This window comes from Neovison vison, chromosome 6 (genome assembly GCF_020171115.1).
Source record: "Neovison vison isolate M4711 chromosome 6, ASM_NN_V1, whole genome shotgun sequence".
NCBI classification, from domain to species: domain Eukaryota; kingdom Metazoa; phylum Chordata; class Mammalia; order Carnivora; family Mustelidae; genus Neogale; species Neogale vison.
In genome coordinates, this window is record NC_058096.1 from 50,593,292 (window position 1) to 50,604,562 (window position 11,271).

Consider the following 11,271-nt stretch of genomic DNA (forward strand, 5'->3'; position numbering starts at 1 on the left):
TACATTGCAAAATTAAGATCTGAAAAGTATATATATATATATATATATATATATATATATATTTTAAAGATTTTATTTATTTATTTATTTGACAGAGATCACAAGTAGGCAGAGAGGCAGGCAGAGAGAGAGGAGGAAGCAGGCTCCCTGCTGAGCAGAGAGCCCGATGCGGGGCTCGATCCCAGGACTTCGGGATCATAACCTGAGCTGAAGGCAGAGGCTTTAACCCACTGAGCCACCCAGGCGCCCCAAGTATAGATATATTTTAAAGATTTTCTTTATTCATTCCAGAGCGAGTGAGAGAGCACCAGCGGAGGGGGAGGCGAAGGGGGAGGGGCAGAGGATGAGGGAATAGCAGACTCCCTGCTGAGCAAGGATTCCCAGTACCATGGGATCCTGACCTGAGCTGAAGGCAGAAGCTTAACTGACTGAGCCACCCAGGTATCCCTAAAAAGTATATTTTAATTTAAAATATTTCCATATTATTTTAAACTATTTATTAATCCAGAGTAGCCCTTATATTAACTCACAGTACAACAGGTACTTGAAAAAAATGAAACTTAATATATTTTAACCTGTCCTTCTTTCTTTCAGATTACCTTCTCCTGGGAGGTTTTATTAGCTGTTTATGTAAAACTTCCTGATATAAGCTATCAGGTGTCTGAGAACCAACAAGGACAACAAGATAAAGCAGAGTTTTGCGGTTTGCTTTTGTTCCTTTTTGATAGCATCACCCACTGTGAAGGAAGAAAGAGCTTTCTTGCTCCTGTTCCCAAATTCTGTGTTTTGGACAATGTGATCTATTTGTTTCATGTCTGCAACATGTCCACTAGGTTCCTTTAAGTGTTTCTGTGTCTTTTCCTCCCTGAAGACCAGATCAATTTGCTCATTATGACAGCAATCATTTGGCACAAAGTACCAAAACAACATATGAGCAACCAAAGTATGTTCTCAAGCAGACTTGAGTAGAATAGCAGACAGATAAAATAGAACTCACTCCTCATCTGGAATTTCCTCTTCCTTTGAACTATCCTTTACTTCCCCTTTACTTTTCATGTTTGTTTGTTTGTTTGTTTGTTTGTTTTAAAGCAAAAAAAAAAAAATTAATCCGCTTGGTAATTTCTCTTGCACATTTACTAGGTTCATAGAGTTTATTATGACATGTCATATTGTAACATATTGTAAAGTGTGTGGTGTGGGAGCTGTGTTTGGAAAAAAAGGAAAAAAAAACCCCTTGTAACTCTATTTTAACCATTTATCACAAAATTAGTATTTTTTCCACTAATCATGTCATTATTTACTGTATGCCCAAGTGTACTTTATTCTCTTCTGGATCCACTTCTCACCTTGACTCCCCTTCTCCAGAGAAGAAATGCTTATAGTTACATAATGGATCTCCATGGAAAAATCAGCTCAGGTTATATTAAACTTCTTGTACTTGGCTATTTGAAATTTTCATTGTAAGTGCCTGAGAACACAAGGAAGGATGAAAATGGAATGCGAGGAATCAGGTAAAGATTAGTGGACTACTTTGGGATGAGTCTCAAACATCTTTGTGGTGTAAAGTTTTGCTTTCATATTTTTAGAGCACTTATCTAAAAATCCTTTTTACAACCAAAGGCAATTTTTCCAACCCCTTGATAATTATGTTCACGAGAAACAGAATGTGTTCCAGTAATAGTCTGATTTCTATTTATATGTTATCAACATTTTAAGTAGTTTTCCTCTCTTTCTTCTTCCCTGTAAACTCCCTAAATTCAAATTTTGCATTCTCTCCGACATTTAGCACATCGTTGGTGCTCAATAAATGTTTAACAGTTGGGATACTTATGTTTAACAGCTGCAACATTGACTCCAAGGACAGCTGCATTTTAATGGTGTGTGAAGTGATTTATATGTAAGCTGCTAAAACTCATAACTAAAGCACTTAGCACTTTAGGCTCCTCTGGGACTAAAGGTGATAGATTAAGGTAAAATGATATTATTATTTAATTCCGAAAGAGGTAAATTACTCTGGCAAAATGCTATTTGATGTTGCTGGCAAACCACTGTGGTCTAACACTACGCTGACATCAGGAAACATGGCCCAGCGGTTAGAACTGTGGTGTAGGAGGCAGGAGTCCTGGGTACTATTTCTGGTTAATTCACTGACTTCCTGGGTGACCTTGGGCAACTCACTTAACCTCTCCATGCCTCAGTCTCCCTCCTTAGGAATTGAGGAGGGTAAAGATTTTCAACATTCTGTTCTGAAGGGACATTTTAAGAATAAAACTTCGAAATGCTTCATTTGTCATTTTTGCAGTAATGGATGATTTGTTTTTCTCCCAGCTGCATTGCTGGCTGTAGGAAGGCAGTGCATATTAATATGCCCTTAGCTGGAATGCACAAGTGAGTGCTTAGAATGGCCATGGGCTCAGGAGTCTCTATTTCAGAACAGACACTTCTGCCCCATAGCTCTGTCTCATGGCTTAGCTTGATTCCACATTTGTCTATGCACAATTTTTCCCATTTTGCCTTCACTGTTTTTACAGATTCTGAAGAAAAGAAATAAGCACATAAATCAACACATGATGGTAAAAACAGTTTGGATGGTGAATCAAATCTGCCAATGACCAGAGAAGAGCCTGCTCATGTGTTTGGGAAAAATCACAAACGAAACTCAAAACTTAAGCTTCTGCAGTTTCTTAAGTTGAAGAAAGAGTAGAGGACAACAGAGGGTCCTTATCTCAGTTTGTTTCAGCCCAGAGAGCCTGCTGAATGAGTATGTCATGTAATTAGAGCACAGAGCTTTTCAGATTTTATAGGACCGTATTTTGAATTTTAACCACTTTTCTTCCCTCTGAATTCCTGGAATGGCTACTTAGGCTGCTGTTCTTGGCAACACTTAGGGAGGTAGCAATTCATCCACACTACTTGTCACATGTCAGAAATTAGAAGGTATAAGGTAGGCAGTACACAGCAGAAAAAGAGAGAATAACACTATGTAAAATCTACTTAGTTTTTTTTTTTTTTTTAAGATTTTATTTATTTATTTGACAGACAGAGATCACAAGTAGGCAGAGAGGCAGGCAGAGAGAGAGGAGGAAGCAGGCTCCCTGCTGAGCAGAGAGCCGGATGTGGGGCTCAATCCCAGGACCCTGGGATCATGACCTGAAGTGAAGGCAGAGGCTTTAACCCACTGAGCCACCCAGGTGCCCCTCTATTTAGTTTTTGTAAGTTATAGACTAAAATGTTTCACTAAAAATTTTTCCTTATGATTCTTTGTCACTGATGAAAATATATTGGATTTTCTTGGGAGTATGGACACTTTCACTGGCTATGATCCTCATTTTAACTATCTTTAGAAAGACAATAATTAGCACACACTTTAAATAGTGCAATTGCCCCTGGACAGGGAAATTGAAGTAACCTTGAAGGATACTGAGAAATACAGTGATCATGAAGGTAAAGAAGAAAGACTGTATGGGAGACATAAATATGCTCAGCTACTTTTTTGAGTTTATGACATATGGCTACTGGTTACCAAGTATTTTATTTTTTTAACTGGTGATAGTTGTATACTACACTGTGATTTATTTCTATTTTGTGATTTTTTTTTTTTTTTTGCAAAAAGCATCTTAATTTAGGTATGCTTTGTCTAGTATGAGAATATCTGCTAAGTTTATAAAACTCTCACAAATGCGGACTGAAAGGCAAAGAATTAGCTAGGCTTTTATTTACAGCTTTAATCAAGAAATTTATCATGCAATGAAAACAACTTTTAATACTAAAATTCCCACAGGAAAAAATAAAATCAATATTATGAGTCTAAGACATTGATTATAGCATAGTAGATTCTAAAACTCTGTTTCTCCCCATTATAATCATTACTTTTTAAAAAAGATGTATATAATCATTACTTTTATAAAGACTTAGGTTAATTTGAGGTGTCTTTGAAATGTGACTTTCAGATTTTGGTAGAAGACGAAATAAGTACTAAATGCCAAAAAATCCTTATCTGAAAAAATATGTGTATATATAATACTTAATACAGGTAGTAAGAAGCAAAGATTTTATGACAAATAAGATTTTGTGGCAAATAAAAAGCTATATAAGGAGAGAATTGTTAATGATTCTTAAGAATTTTTTTTTTTTTTTTTTTTTTTGAGGAAGAGAGCAGGGTAAGGGGAAGAAGAAAAGGGAGAGAGAGAATTCCAAGCAGACTCCCCACTGAGCACAGAGCCGCCTTGGGACTTAATCTCACAACCCCAAAATCATGACCTGAGCAGAAATCAAGAGTCAGATGCTTTAACTGACTGCGCCACCCAGGCACCACAATTGTTAAGAACTTTTTTTTTTTTTTTTTTCTGATTTCATTATGCTGAGTATGAAGGTATTTTGAAGAAATGACACATCAGATAATGTTGATGTTAACCCACGAAGAAGGTGTGAAAGACAGCAATGGTTAAAAAATACAAAATTTTAAAAAGTAAATAAAATCATTGAATTTCACAAAATATTAAGGTATTAAGCCAGTTTATTCAATGTATAGTCTACCTCAAATCTCTGTGACTCAGTGAAATCAAACAGAGATGAATTATTTGATTAGATTGACTTACGCAGGTAAAAACAACATAATTACTGACTGCCAGGTTTTACCAACAACACTGTGAGGTATATGTTACTAACCACAGAGAAGGGTTAAGTAACTCGTCTGAGATCACACAGCCAGTAAGTGATAGAACTGAGACAGCACAAACTGACTTCACACTATGTATTCCCAACTGCTACACTGTGTTCCCACTCCAGGAATTTTGTGAATTCTGCAGACATGGTGGGACTAAAGTGTCATGATGCTAGCTGGATTTAGACATGCTACAGTGGTCTCCATATTAGTAAAATTACCTTTGAGAGATACGGACTCAGCTATTTTTCCCGATCCACGATACACGTAAATGCGGATACACACACAGATACACACATTATCAGCTTGTAAGGTAATTCTCCAGTGTAATAATACTATCTCAGAATTGTAAAGATCTACAAGTAATTTGAAAAGGCTCACATTAATGTATTTATGTCAAGAACCCCAAGGGTCTGAAAAAGCACCCTACTTACAAGCTAAGGGTTAGCCTACCATAGACTCATGAATGCTCGAAAGAGATGATTCCTGTGTTAGAGACAAAGACCTTGGTTATTCTTGGCTAACCAGGCAGCATAGGCTTCATGTTTACACTGATACCCTTCCCCCCTACCAGATCCCAAGGGAGTCACTCAGAGAAAGATCTAGGTAGATGCTGTGCACACAGTGTGTTTGTGTCACAGCTGAGAAATCCCAGTCTTTAAAGGGGCTGCAAGCAAACCTGCCCAACACTTGCCTGGAGGGACACCTCACTGTGTTTTATTACTGTTCTTAGAGTGAGCCGCAAAGAAAACTCCCTGCTGCCCAGGAGGGTGACACCATTTATATCTTCCAAGGCTGCTTGCCACTCTCGAAAAGAATGTCTTAAATGACATTTTGGAAAAGATATCTGGGATAAAAGTTATTAGTAACCCTGGTGACAAGATACGCACAATCACATAGAGACCCATAGAGAACTGTCTCCCAGCCATATATTCTTTTCCATAATCCTTGCTGTCTCATTTGACACAAATTCTGTGAGATTTATAGGGTAAATCTCAATCTTATATATTCTATTTTATAGATTTTTCTAATTATAAAATGATTCTATTGACTAGATAAGACTAATATAGCTTCTGTAACCTAAAAATAATTTAGTTGATGAAGTATGTTGGTATTTGAAAAAAATCCCCGATAGACAAATTGATATTGAAGGAGAATAATTCTTATAAGATAAAAGATTAATGTAAAAGGGATTTCCCCCCCCAAATACTATTTTATATTCTTGGCTTATTTTTTTATTAGCTATTTGACCAGGGGCAAAGGAGCTAGGGTCAGGGTATGTATTGGTAATCACTGACAATTAAAGGAGAAATAGAAATATAAATAATATACTTCATAATTCACATTATTAATCAATAGAAAAAGAAAAAGAAAATTGATCTGAATTGATACCCTGTGGAGGACTACAGCTTTTATGTTAAGCAATGTAAGCCTGTATAGAAATACCATTACATGCATAATGCACTTAGCTGCCCAGGTTCCAGGGTGTATAACTTCTAAGTGCACTCAATTCTGAGACCAAGACATCCTTTAATAATTGGACGAGTTTAAACCCTAATGAATGTGTTCTACTCCAGGAATTTCAAAGTAATTTGCCTACTATTACGAGGCTCTTTAATTTAGACAAGGCAGGTTAGATTTCAGCCCACTTTGATGAACAAAATTAAGCGACAGAAAGTTGGTTATTTGTCTATCATTAATGAACAAAGAAGAGATATGAATGTGGTGTCATGTAGGGGGTGTGTGAGGGCTGGAGATAGGATGGCTCTCATTTTCTGTCTCAGCTCCTACACGAAGTGATGAAAAAAAACCAAAACAAAAAAACAAAAAACAAAAAAAAAACAAGGAAGCCAGTGGAAGTCTCTGCCAGCTTGAAGTGAATTAAAGCAAGCAGCCAAAGGGCAGTGAATAGTGTTGATCATTTACTCAGAAGTACTCTTTGGGTCTGTGGCTATTTCAACACCAAATGAGATTATTGTTTCTCATTTTAGGAAGCCTTTCCATTATTATTGATGACCGACACAAGCAGAAAAATGGCCACGATTGTACAACATCCAAAATATATTTGCAGTAAATTCTGGAAGATTTGGCCTCATCCATCAATTGAATAGGTTGTCCTAAATACAAAAGATCATTCAGCTCACAGCATCTGTGTAGTTGTTGACAAGCTATCATTGTTCAGTGGGACATTTAAACCTTGTCCTTCAGCAAAGTGAAATAAGGGAAACATTCTCATCAAAAGTCAAAATCTAAAAAGCAAAATTTGACTGTCAAATGGTCAAGTATGTTAAAGGTGAAAAATAAAGCTGCTCAAACACTTAGGTCTTTTTTTAGACTCTTGTTTCCCTGGCGCGTGGAGTCTGAGGCATGGCTCCTTTTCAGTCACGTTTCATAATTCTTTGTTCACCTACACATAAGCTCTGGACTAATAACAGTAAGGTCATGTTAACAAATTTATACACATTTCTAATCACTGCGTGGTTATTAGTTTGGGGTCTATTTTAATGACTAGATCTTTAAACCTTGTGTTGCTTTTTACCAGTTCCCAACTCAGAGATATGTTACAGAATGAATGCGAATTCAGTATGAAAGATCAATATGAACTTAACTTAATTCAATTCAATGCTGAAGATACTTTATTAATTACTCTTTTTATAGGATTTAGCAGACCCACACCTATAATAATTGCAAAAAATAGTAGCAAAGATGATATAAGTAATATATTTTGTCATTCAGGTAAGTCCTAATAGAAATGTATCATCTAAAATTTTGGTTAAATATTGCCTTTACTTGGGGATAAGGTAGGGTTGTCAGATAAAATGTGAGATGACTAGTTAAATTTAGATTTCAAATAAAAGATTATTTTCTTTTCAGTATGTGTATGTTCGAAATATTGCATAGGACAGACTTAATTCTAAAATAGTCTTTTTGGTCTAAAATTCAAATTAAACTATCAAAATCTCTTTTTTCCCCCTAAATCTGGCAACCCTAGAGTGAGGGAAAGTCAATGTTTGAAAATAGGAAGATTCTATGGAAGTCTCAAATAGAAAAGGTGAGGACATAGCTGTTAAGGCAGCAAGGCAGCTCTGGTAAGTTTTTTCTTATCCTTCCCGTTTATCAAACAAGCAAGTTATCAGTACCATTTGTCCTCATCACAGTTCTGGCCCATTCTTTGAAGTCCTCTGTTTTTTTTTTTTTTTTTCCCCTAACACTTCAAAAGTCAATTCATCACTCTGCTTGGAGGTTTAGTTTTCCCCAAGTATCAGGCAGCCACGAGATGGCAGCATCAGCCCATCATACCCCACCCCCTCCCCAGCAACCCGAAGCCAATTTTTTGTACCTTGTCCTCTTAGCAGGTTTCAGCTTGTCACTTTTCTTCTTCCTCTTTGTTTTCTATTTTTACTTTTATTCAAATGCCAGAAAAACCAGCTGGTTGAAGAAGTCATGTGGTGCTCCACACGTTTGTTGCAGGGGGTGCTGTGACTGAAAAGCTTAACTGATTTTCTAGGCTGCCGGGCTGAATATCAGGCAGGAAGGCAAAGGGACACATGCTTTGAAAGCTGCGGCTGGGTTGATGAGGACACAGACTTCGACTGTGCTCCGCTAAGCTCTGGACACAAGGCGGGTCCTCCTGCATGTGGAAATCTCTCTTGGCTTCTGGCAAAGATAGCCAGGAACAAGGAAGTGGGGTAGGGAGCTCAGGTGAGACTTCCCCAAGACTGGGTTTGATTTTTAGTGGCAGTGATTTATTCTTTTTTTCAGGAATTGAAGTTTATTTTGACAGAAATAAAGTCATTGAATTGCCAAACTATATACACAGAGGTGTCAGGAATTGATCTTGAATTTGTAGAGTGAGTTGAGTACTCAAGAGGTTTTTTTTTTTTTTTTTTTTTTTAAGTTGTGCAAAAGGAGAACTTTACCATTTTGTTAAAGACAGAATCTCTTAAGATTCTTGCTCCAAGGAAAAAGAGAGTTGGAGAATACTGTGAAGAAAATGGCTTAAGTAAGTCTGAATTCCATTCTTGTCCTTACTAGGCACACGTTATCCACATAATGAAAAACACTCCTCACGCTGAAATTTGTTTCCTCCCAATCTCTGCGTCCAGTCCCTACTCTTGTGCTGCCCCCCAGCCACTGTGGTACCCAGTAAGATCTGGAGGAGATGTCTGTGCAAAGGTTTTGCTGTTGATACTGACTAATACTGCTGTCTCAGAATCCACACATTAGTTCTTTCCAGGGATATAACATTTTTCATTTGACTATTCCAAAGCAGTTTAGAAACATAGTTTAAACATAGTTTATCCTATTTGTACTACTTCATTGTTCTTCATGTTTGCCAAAATAAAATTAGGTATGATATATATATATTAAGCTGGATATTTCTCCTTATACTTCTTTCATTTAGTGGAGAAAATCAAGTACAAGACTCCTTTAACATGTTTGACGTAGAACTCTTGAATTATTTTTTGGCTTACAAACGGTAATACTAAGGGAATCTTCTCTGAGCACAATGGACTTGATCTTCGCCACCACTAACAATCAGCTGTTGAGCAATGAATGAGACTGAGTAAAGGGGAGAGCCTGGTACAGAGCTCTGTAACTTGCTACGATGGCCCAGCCTCCCATTTCCTTTTAATCAGTTCTCGACTCTTCCTGGAAAAGAGTAGAGAGCTTAAGGTTATCATGAGAATCTTTAACCCACTAGATAGCTCCTAGATCTAGGAATATGTCAGTTGGCTGTTTCTTCTTGCCCTGGAATGTTTAAAACAGGTAATTCTATATATAAAATTCTATTTTGTATGTATATATATATATATATATATATATATATATATATAGACACACACACATATATATATATAACTCCATAAATTACTTATTTTCTTCTGTTCTGGTAGTTATAAGCAAATGGTTTTCCTTAAAGGAGTTTTTAATACCGTAAATAAAGAGATTGCCAAATAAAAAAATACAGATTACTTTTCAATAACATTTTCCAATAACATTAGGATATTCATTCATTCATTCATTCATATTTTATTTATTTGACAAATATTTGTTGCATATCATGGTCACAGGGAAACAAAACAAAAAGATCAAACTGGATATTGCTCCAGCCTTCATGGAACTTAAAGTACATAGGATGGTTTATTTTAATGGGAAATATATATATATATAGGCACTGTAATATAGTGGAACAAGGAAAACTAACATTCAATGAGTACCTCCTTTTAAAGGCATATGTTATCTCATTTCTCACCTCTAGCTATAGAATACCATCTTGTGTCATGAACACATTGACACTCATATATACCACTTTAAAAAAATATTTATTTGAGAGAGAGAAAGAGTGATAGAGGCAGAGCATAAGCAGGGGAGAGGAGGCAGAGGGAGAGGCACAAGGAGAAATAGACTCACAGACTCCCCCACTTAGCAGGGAGTCCAATGTGGGGCTCAATGCTAGGACCTTGAGATCATGACTTGAGCCACCCAGGTGCCCCATGTTTACTACATTTAAACAATTATTTATAAAATTTATCTGGTAGGAAAAGGTCAGTTTATCTCCTAATTATAAACTCTATTCAAACACTTATTCAACAACAAACATGTGCTGAAAAACTATTTACTGCCAGATGTGATATAGTAGATAGTCTGGTAAATAAGTAGTTGTAACAATTTTGTTTCTTTAAGATGCTATTTATTTGTCTGACACAGAGAGAGAGAGAACAAGCAGGGAGTGCTGAAGGCAGAGGGAAAAGCAGGATCCCCACTGAGCAAGGATCCCAGGACTACCTGATCTGAAGGCAGACACTTAACCAACTGAGCCACCCAGGCACCCCAGTTGTAACAATTCTAAATTAGAACTATGAATTTACTGCTTAAATATTAATTAGAACCAGTCATCTTGGCAAAGAAGAGACATTCTTTCTTCTGTGGATACAGGATTCTTGGATCTGTATTTCCTAAATGAGTGAGGCCTGCTCTACAGGAAGGGGAAGGTCTGTGTGCAGAGGAAGGGGGACAGCTATGCCACCTGTACCCAGGTCTCCAAGAGAGCTGCAGAACATGGGTCTTATGCCCAAGATAAAATCTGTCTTCTACCCCATTTCATAATAACTGTAATATGAAAACTGAAGGTGGGGTTTATATAGATAAATAGGTATTTGCACACTCCTTTCTCTAAGTGTTGGAAAATTATGTTTGCTCAAACACTTTGATTAGAAAATAGTAATTGTGGGGTTTTTTTTTTAAGATTTTATTTATTTGTCAGAGAGAGAGAGAGAGAGAACAAGCAGGGGGAACAGCAGGCAGAGGGAGAAGTGGGCTCTGAACTGAGGAAGGAGCCTGAAGTGGGGTCATGACCTAAACCGAATCAGACGCTTAACTGACTGAGCCACCCAAGCATCCGGAAAGTAATAATTGTTACTTTGACATTCAAAATAATATCTGGTGGGCTAGCAGATATCTACCCATTTGCTTCTATTGAGTCTTCCTCTCTCTTCCTCTCTAAAAATTCTGGAAGTTGATCACTAAGCTTATTAGAAAACCTTTCTCCTGGGATTGGAGAAGTAATGAAGCATCATCATACACTGTCCTTTGCCTAGCCAAGG

The 11,271-nt window shown here is 37.0% G+C and overlaps 1 long non-coding RNA gene across 1 annotated transcript; it reads left to right on the top strand.

Moving 5' to 3' along the window:
• The first annotated feature begins 1,485 nt into the window (after positions 1-1,485).
• On the top strand, positions 1,486-6,998 carry LOC122910403. Its single transcript, XR_006385219.1, has 3 exons — positions 1,486-1,511; positions 2,532-2,761; positions 6,655-6,998. It is a non-coding gene; the product is annotated as an uncharacterized LOC122910403 (long non-coding RNA).
• The last annotated feature ends 4,273 nt before the right edge of the window (positions 6,999-11,271 follow it).